Genomic DNA, 9,330 nt, shown 5'->3' on the forward strand with positions numbered 1-9,330 from the left:
GGACGACGCGTGTGCGTCATCCCAGGTACAGGGGTCTGTACCTGTTGTAACCTCAACAGTTCTGCCTGTTGAGAGCCTTGCTGATTAAGCAAGGCTACCTTCTCCTTCGCCTCGTCAAGTTCATGTTGTATGAACTTGGCGATGGCTGAATGGAGGGCATCTCTGTCCAAACCGGACAGCATGGCCAAGATGGCATCATTCCCTACGGTCGAACTCATTCGTTCGACCGCACTCCTTTCTATGTCACTTAGAAAGGAGTAGCTATCACGCGAAACGTGATGCGTATTTCCATTATCATCTAACATGTCCATGTTAGATGATGGAACTGTGGTCCTTGGACGGACTACAAAGTGCTACCAGGTGTAACGGGGCACTGCCGACTTGTACTGCTTCAGTACAAGTCCACTTCGCACTGCTTCAGTGCGAGTGGTGCCTCACGTCACTTTACGTACACTAGTACGTGCAGAGGAAGACTCTTTATAAAATACTTGCTTTAAAGACGGTTTATAATAAATTGTAGTTAATAAAATTAAGTTCTTCTGATTCTATTGATTTAATTCTAACTCAATTATATACTCATACAAAAAACATGTAATAAAGTCTTATCTGTCTCTCTTTGCGCGCGTCCAGCGCTGACCGGACCGCGGAGAAAGTAGATATAATGGTCTATAACTTTCAATAGATAAGCCTTTAGAATATTACCATGTAAAGTAATATTCTCCAAATATTATCTACCTTTTAGATAATATATTGATTAACAACCTTAAGTGTTGATTTCATTAACGATACACCCCCTTAAAACACCAATATTTGAAGCAATCACAGGACTAAAATTCCAAAAAGTGGTACTATAAGAACACTTTATTAAAAACCATGATAAAAGATAAGATAATAAATTCATTTTATAAATAGAAAGAACTCCATGCAATTGAAAAAAATAAGGCGCTTGAATGCGTAAAACCAGCTGGGGCGAAACATTATAGTATGCTGCAGAAAACACTTAATCAAAAAAGACGACGATTCGCCAGAACCTCATTGAAAATTCAATCACAGGGCTAATTAGTACACGCGATGGGAGAATGTGCGACGCATTTAGCTGCCGACATGAAGATGAGGCCCACGCAGCACCGTCTCCATCCCCAACTATTTCTGTGCAAGGTGATGACGATGGCGTAAGCCATACAAATTATGGTACCCCTGATTCAGTAAATACCAAACAGGGGATCATAGACACTAAAAGGTATCGTCTTGCCCATGAGAAAAAGCCGTGGCCTTTGCCCGAACAACTAATCAATAGCTTGTATGAAGAGACACTCCTCACAACAAATATCCCTTATTTAATGCGACAAACCTAAATGACCTTAAGCATCAATGATATAGTGGCAACAACAAACGAGATAAAATCTCGCTGATGCAAGCCAGGAGCACGTTCATTCGCAATGTCAAAGACATTGGACGCGAAGCCTAGCTTCAAAGACTTAACGCGATGCCCGTTAAGGGTGAGAACGAACTAAAACCGGTGCAAGGTATAAATTGCATCAGTTGTCCCATGAAGCAGGACTTCCATACCTCACGCGAAATGATCCCTGTCCGTATTGTGTCGACAACACGAAACGAGTAAAAGGGGATGTCTAATCCTTTCTTCGCCCTGGGGAAGGGCTCGCATCTCTATCGAGATGCGCGATGCAATCGAAGTTTTGCAATAGATTCACAAGCGCCAGGGGTGCGTGTTTTCCGATGGACCTTCTGATCCATCGGATAGGTCTCGTCATACCCACAAACGAGGCTCTCAACATAAACAATCCGCTGTCATGCGAAGGTGGTAACCGCGCCAGCGAACAAGATAACTCGTTCGCTGCCCCTTCACATCATGGTGGTCCACAAGGAAACGTTCACCACCGTGAAAATCCACCAATGGCTGTGGCGGAGGAGTAAAATTAGATCCGAACCATGTGTCGGATCTAGAGTCGAACATCGACAAACTCGACCGCTACCTACATGAATAGAAGAAGGACTGAACACGAGCCAGGTAAGCGTCACTCGTTAGAGCAGACAGTGCAGGCTCACCATATCGAACGGTTGGAAAACCGTTCAAAGAGGGCGAACTCAATGTTCGAGTAAGAACGGAAGTATCACCCTCTTCGTGATAGTCAGCTCATCGCGGTTTCGAGGATCTTCGGACTCGTCATGAGAATCTCCAAATTCAGCATGAGAATCTGGTTCGTGACCACAAGAATCTTTTAGAGATTCTTGAAAAGGGTGGTTAGAACCGTCCTCGGAAGAAACCGCGTATTGTAGTAAGGGCGGAGCCAACAACGTAAAACGCAGGATGCATTCGCATTCTACGTGGCAATTCTGTTGTGTAAGCATTGCCTCTGCGATACAGTACACGGAATGGTCCAATAAACTTAAGAAGTAGTTAGTGCACAAAGTGACTACACGCTTAGGTAAGTTTACCGTAGAGTAGTACTAGGTCATTAATTTTAAATAAAAAATATTTGCTCTTCCATGTTTGTCTGCATTCCGTTTCTGAATGCCCACTGCGTTAGCAATGGAATCCTGTACGAAACGGATTACTGATTCTCGAGTCAACAGAAATTTCTCTGCTGACTCATTTGTTTTGTATTTTACAGTGCGCTTCGTGCGCACTGCGATAAGATCTTTCTCATCTTCGATGTCGATTGCTTCGACATCGTTTGCGTCGTTGTTAACTTCGACGCGTGATGAGCATGAGCCAGAAATGGTTTTGCTCGTGCGAGTTCACCACCTTAAACTAGAGGATCCCTCGAATTGGGTGGATATACGTGGATGGCGTAAGCGATTCACGAAGAACGGTGTATGCGTTGTAGACGCATGCACGGAATTATTGATGGCGAATTCGACCATCGGTAAAAACTCGCTGCAATTCGGATACGATTGGACGTAACCTCGAAGTATCTCTTCGAGGACGCAATTTACGCGTTCCGTCTGACCATCTGTCTCTGGATGATCAGAAGTTGTCATAGTCAGCCGTGTCCGAGAGATCGGAACACGGATTGCCAAAACTCCGCCGTAAACCGTGGATCTCTATCCGAGACCAGTTCACGGGGTAACCCGTGGAGTTTAAAAACCGTGTCGATAAAGAAACGGGCACAGCCCGGAGCCGTAATCGACTCAGGAACTGCAGCAAGATGTACCATCTTGCTGAATCTGTCTGCAAAAACAAGGAATCCATTATTTTGTGATCGTTTTCGGAAAATCCGAAGACAAAGTTTATAGATACGGACTGCCAACACCTTGCCGGAAGTGGTAGAAACTGGAGAGGTGCACGGATGAAGATCTAGGCTTCACCCGTTGACATACCTCGCAAGCACAAATGTACTTGCGCACGAACTGATACTGGCGAGGCCAGTAAAAGTCGCGACTTACTGTGAGATAAATCTTCTCACGTCCACGATGCCCACTTGTTGGTGCATCGTGACACTCATACATGATGCGCAAGCGCAAATCATTGTGAGTTGGGAGGACGACACGTGGAGTGTCGCCGGCAACGGCTGTGTAATAGAATAAGCCGTTGCGTGCTGTGTATCGATCGGATGACGATCGATATATAGCCAGTAAATCTTTAAAAGATTTATCGGGTGGACTCATCAGATGATCCATTAAACGCAGAAGGTCCTTATCTTCTGCGTAGGCTTTCTTTATGTCATCAAAGAAGGTTGATGATGGGACACTTGAAATGAGTGTTGCAACAGTGGGGTTATTTCCAGTTGGAATGCGCAGCCGGCTACAATCGCGTCGGCGTGATACCGCATCAGCGACGACATTAAGTCGTCCTGGTTTTTATATTCCACGGAGAAAATATACTCCGCGAAAAAGGATAGCCACCTCGCCATTCTTTGCAAAAGGTGTGGGCTATTGACGGCCGTGCCTAATGACGCATGGTCCGTATATACGATGAACGGTCTATCTCCGAGAAGATAGACCCTAAACTTAGCCAATGAATATTTCATGGCAAGGAGTTCCTTGTCATGCACTGGGTAATTGCGTTCAGCTGGTTGCAGCTGACGCGATTGGTAACAGACGACGCGCTCCGCGCCGTCTGTATCGTATTCATAAACGCACAGCCGATTGCGAAATCGTTGGCGTCACAGACCACATGAAATAGTCTGTCTTAATCTGCAATCGCCAAGATGGGCGATTGCAACAAGCTTTGCTTGATACCTTAAAAGGAACGCTGACAACCAGCGTTCCATAGCCATTTCTCGTCTTTTTCAAGAGATGAAAGAGATGAAATGTCATCTCGGCATAATTGCGGGAGTACTTGTGCAAGTACGCCGCTGATCCAAGGAACTTTCTAAGCCCCTTGACATCGAGTGGAACAGGGCAGTCGGTAATTGCCTTGATCTTTTCGGGATCAGGGCGCACGCCGTGTTTTCCGACGATGCACCCAAGAAGTGGTATTTCGCTTGCAGCGAACACACTTCTTGAGATTTGCGTACAACTTATGCTTTCGCATAGGTGATGGAACCTGACGAACGTGAATTTATGAACTTCCACGTCCGTCTTTCCGTCCATGGCCCGGCTATGGACGTATACATCATCAAACAATGTTGCAGGGGTGTTACGAAGCCCATCTGGCATTACTAGCCATTTCTAAAGCATCCCGCTGGGAGTGCTCACTACTGTGTACCGGATGTCCCGTTCACGCATAAGGATCTGATAAAATCCACACATCAGATCCATAGACGAAGAGATGGTACTCTTAGACATACCATTTATGATTACGACTTTCCTAGGTATCGGCGTTTGAGCCGGTACCGTTGTAAGATTCAGTTTATTGAATGCGTGCACTATCCGTCACCCTCCTGTGGCCTTTTGCACACAGAAGGTCGGAGAGCTATGTGGGGAGGTTGACTCCCTGACATAGCCCGCTTTTAATCGATCAATAAAGAATTTATCGATCGCAAGTACTTGTTCACGAGGCAGTGGGTACTGCTTCATGACACAGTACTTCGAGCCCGGTTTGAGCTATTCATGACACAGTACTTCGAGCCCGGTTTGAGCTACTGCTTCATGACACAGTACTTCGAGCCCGGTTTGAGCTCGATCTCATGCCGAGTGCCTTTATCCTTAGGCAACTCGCATGAAATTGTTTCAGGGAATACATCATTGAATTCAATCAAATCCTTATATAAAGGATTTGTCTTAAGTGACTCCCAGGATTGAGTAGTATATCTCTCAATCCGAGACTCACATCGAGGACACCCTCGTCCATCGATGAGCTGCTGAGAACCCGTTCGTTCTCTGCAAAAAATACCGCTGACCGTATATCGGTTACGTATTCGTCTCTGTGACGAGTACGCAGATCTGCTTGATTCTACCACTATGCAGATCTCTCAAGAACCGCTTGAGTTCTAGGGTTGGTAATTGAGTTATCTCCGAAGTTAACTTCGGAGGCGCATACAGATCAAGAGTATAAGCGCCTACTCTTGATCCGTCATTAACCAAGACATTCGATGTCTCGGTTTCTTCCTGGTATATATCCACAGCCTGCCGAGGGATCAATCCCACGGGATGCTGAAGTCTAGTCACTTCAGCATTAACTATTTGAGGAGATTTCTCCTCAAGTACGTGAGGACTTATTCCGTCAACGTCTTCCAACTGGGATTGCGCTATTAAAGTCGGGTCCTCTACAGTCGACTCACTAATCGACCTAGGATCATCGTGTTGTCCATTTTGGACAGCCGGTATCTTCCTTGAATGTCGCCCGCTAGGTGTACATTCATGTCTCAATCCACTCGACTTATTCGAGTGGTGGACCTTCGACGCTGCCTGTGCATTAACACAGCCGCCGGCAGCTGACTCCACAATGTGATTAGTAATCACACTGTCATCTTGTGCAGTCGTACTAACGACCGTACTACAAGTGAGACCATCGCACTCACTCGAAGTACATTCCCACGCTTGCGGACGCTTGTGGACGCTCCAAGACGTTCATCAGATGGCTATCTAAAAAACAAGGGGCAGACATCTTTACGGATTGATGCTACCAGCTGATTCTTGGCTCATATTTTCTGAGCCACGGTAAACCTAGGATGACATCAAATTTGTCATAAAAAATCCAGTACGATGAAATCATCATCGTACTGTAAATCTCTTAACGTGTAGGGAAAATTCACTACGCGTTTCATTACTGTTATCGATGCGCCTGTCGCTAGACACACTGTCATCCTCGTTGAAAGGATGTCGCGCTCAACATATTGAGCCTACGACCCTCTAGCGACTGGCGACGAATAAAGTTATTCGACGCCCACAGTCCACTAGGACTCTAAGTGACAAATCATTTGTCACTTTTAATTTTTAGGTGATGAGGGATACCTCATCGCCAGGTGCAGAGACACATAAGGATTGTGTGTCTGGAGCAACTTTAGTCGAAAAAAATTCAAATTCTCTTGAGGTCGCTGGATCAGTAGAACGTTGCGCCCCTACTGACCCCGACCGTTTTTTTGGCGGTCTGACTCGCTGTTGCGACTTCGCAACAACGTCGGACCCGCGACCGTTGCCGTTTTTGGCATTCGGTCCATAATTACGTTCAGTACCTCTCGGTACTGGGCGTGGGGCACTGCACTCATGAGCGTAGTGTCCTAATTCTGACAGCAATCGCATTTCTGCAATCGCTTGTTGTTCGGAAAGCGACGTTTCTCGATTTCGACATAAAGAGGTCCATAGGCTCTGGACTATCAAGATCGTGTCGTCTTGGAGGACGATACGATGACGAGCTAGCTTGAGCCTGTCTCAAGCTAAAGTCCTCCTGTTCCGCTATGGATATTGCTTCTTCAAGCGTATCCAGTTCCAAGCGGGACAGGTGGGTCTTTATGGGACCATTCGTAATACCCACGACTTCCGATGTATCTGTTAACATTTGAGGTGGTGAGCGCTGATTAAAGAAAAGGGATTCCTTAATTTTACACTTTTATTTTCCTCTTCTAGAAAATAATCTACATTATTCCTCATACAGAAAATAATATTTATGTAACGATACACCCCGTTACATGCTCATTTTATTAAGGGATAGTTGACGGGATACCTGATAATGTCTATCAAAATCTCGCTTCGCTGCTGAAGCTAAATTCAACTCTGACGGGTCTTTTTCTGGCATACGTACTATTGGATGAGTTAGTTTCGTGGTAGCGGCAGAGATCGTGAAGATGCGAGAAAGGTTATGGGCCTTCCACGCGAAATTACAAAACCTGGATGCCATCTCTCCACAGCATTTCTGCTTTCAAGCATCATAAAACCTGAGCAGTGAAGTGCGTCAAATGGAGTCGACGGGCATCGAGAAAACTACAATACAGTAGAACCCCTCTAAAGTAATACTCTTAGGACCGAAAAGTAATATTACTTTATGCGTTTTATTACTTTAGATGCCAACCTCTTCTCTCCAGAAAATTTTCGTTTAGGAAGCTCAATGTGCAGCTGACGCATTACCTAACCCTAACCCTCGACGTGAAGCTTCAACTTTGACACTTTAACTAAACTAAAATATTTATAAGAAGTACAGAACGGGAACGGCAAATCTAAACGTCTAAGCAAGAACTGCAAACTTAACACAAAAAATGGCGAAAGCACACCTGAAGGTTGCTCATGCTCCTATCACTAATGAAATCCGCATAGCTATCAGTAAAAGGAAGCGTGATACCAGTGGAACACAGAAGGATATTGCACAATGGGTGGTAGAGAAATTTGGCATGACTGTCAGTCAAGCTGCGATTTCCAAGATTCTCAAGCAGCAGGAGCACTGGATCTCCCAAGGTGAAAAAGCTGGTGCAGGAGACGGAGCAAAAATTAGTATGGATGCGAAGCGTCAGAAGACTGTAGAATACCCTCTCATGGAAGAGGCACTTTACAAATTTGTGCGAACTTACGAAGATGTCATGGATCTCTCGGGTGAACTTTATAAAGAAAAGGGGAGGATTTTTTTGGAGAGACTGTACCCCGATCAAGACACAAATACGTTTCAATTCTCCAATGGCTGGTTGAACAGGTTCAAAGCTCGATATGGAATCAAAGAGCGAGTGAGACATGGAGAGAGCGGTTCGGTTAACATGGAGATACTCGAGCAATCCTTACCCGCAATTCGAGAAGTTTTGGATCAGTATGAATGGAAGGATATCTACAATATGGATGAAACGGGTTTGTTTTACCGACTTCAGGTATGTCGGGGCCAGTTGAAATCACTTTGGAAGCAACTTCAAATACTAAAATTTATTGCCTCCTCACTTTAGGCTGATCGTTCACTTGCAACGAAGCAACTGGAGGGCCGCAAGCAGCACAAGGAACGGCTAACTTTTGTTGTTTGTGCCAACGGAGATGGCTCAGATCGTGTCCCACTTTGGGTGATTGGGAAATACTTGAATCCCCGTTGTCTCAAAAATATCAATCGTCAGAACCTTGGCTGCCACTACAGGGCAAACCCGAAGGCTTGGATGAACAGTGTATTGTTTTTGGAATGGCTACAATGGTTTAATCGGAGGATGGGGAGAAGACAGGTGCTGCTGATTATGGACAATTGTCCTGCTCATGTTCCAATTGACAGCTTGCCGGAGCTGGCCAATGTTAAAATCCTTTACCTGCCGCCCAACACAACTTCCCGAATTCAGCCTTGTGATGCAGGCATTATTCGAACTTTGAAGGCCTTTTACAGGAAAATTTTCAATCGCAACTTGCTAAGAGCATTGGAGCTGGATGAAACACTTGACAATGTGGAAGCGCATAAAAAAGTGGATGTTTTGAAGGCGATGGTGTGGGCTGTGGAGGCCTGGAATATGGTGACCAAGGAAACTATTCGTAATTGTTTTAATCACTGCAAAATTCGGACATCAAGCTTGAACATCCAAGTTCCTGCTAGGGCGACCGAACCCCCCGCAAATGTTGCAGATGACCTGATGTTACAGAATGATCAACTGTACCGCAATCCAATGGACATCAACGCCATCCTCAACAACCCCTTGGAGAGAGAGGTCGCCTATAGTCCTGACGTAGAAGACATTGTGGCAGTAACAATGGAAGAACATGGATTGTCTTTGCCTGTAGAAGTGGAAGGAGGGATTCCCGATGCGGATGATAGCGAAGTGCCAGCCCCCGTGAAAGCCAAGGACGTCCTTGATGCAATAAGGTTGTGTAAACTGTACTTCATGCAGAGGGAGTGTGATACTTCCACGACTCACAGGAAACTGAATGAAGTTTTGGACGATTTTGAAAGGATACAGATTACTGGAAAGAAGCAAGTCACTCTCCATCGATTTCTCTCAAAAGCGGCAAAAGAAGTATAGTTATTTGAAAAAAAAA

Source organism: Bremia lactucae, linkage group LG1 (assembly GCF_004359215.1).
Source record: "Bremia lactucae strain SF5 linkage group LG1, whole genome shotgun sequence".
NCBI classification, from domain to species: domain Eukaryota; phylum Oomycota; class Peronosporomycetes; order Peronosporales; family Peronosporaceae; genus Bremia; species Bremia lactucae.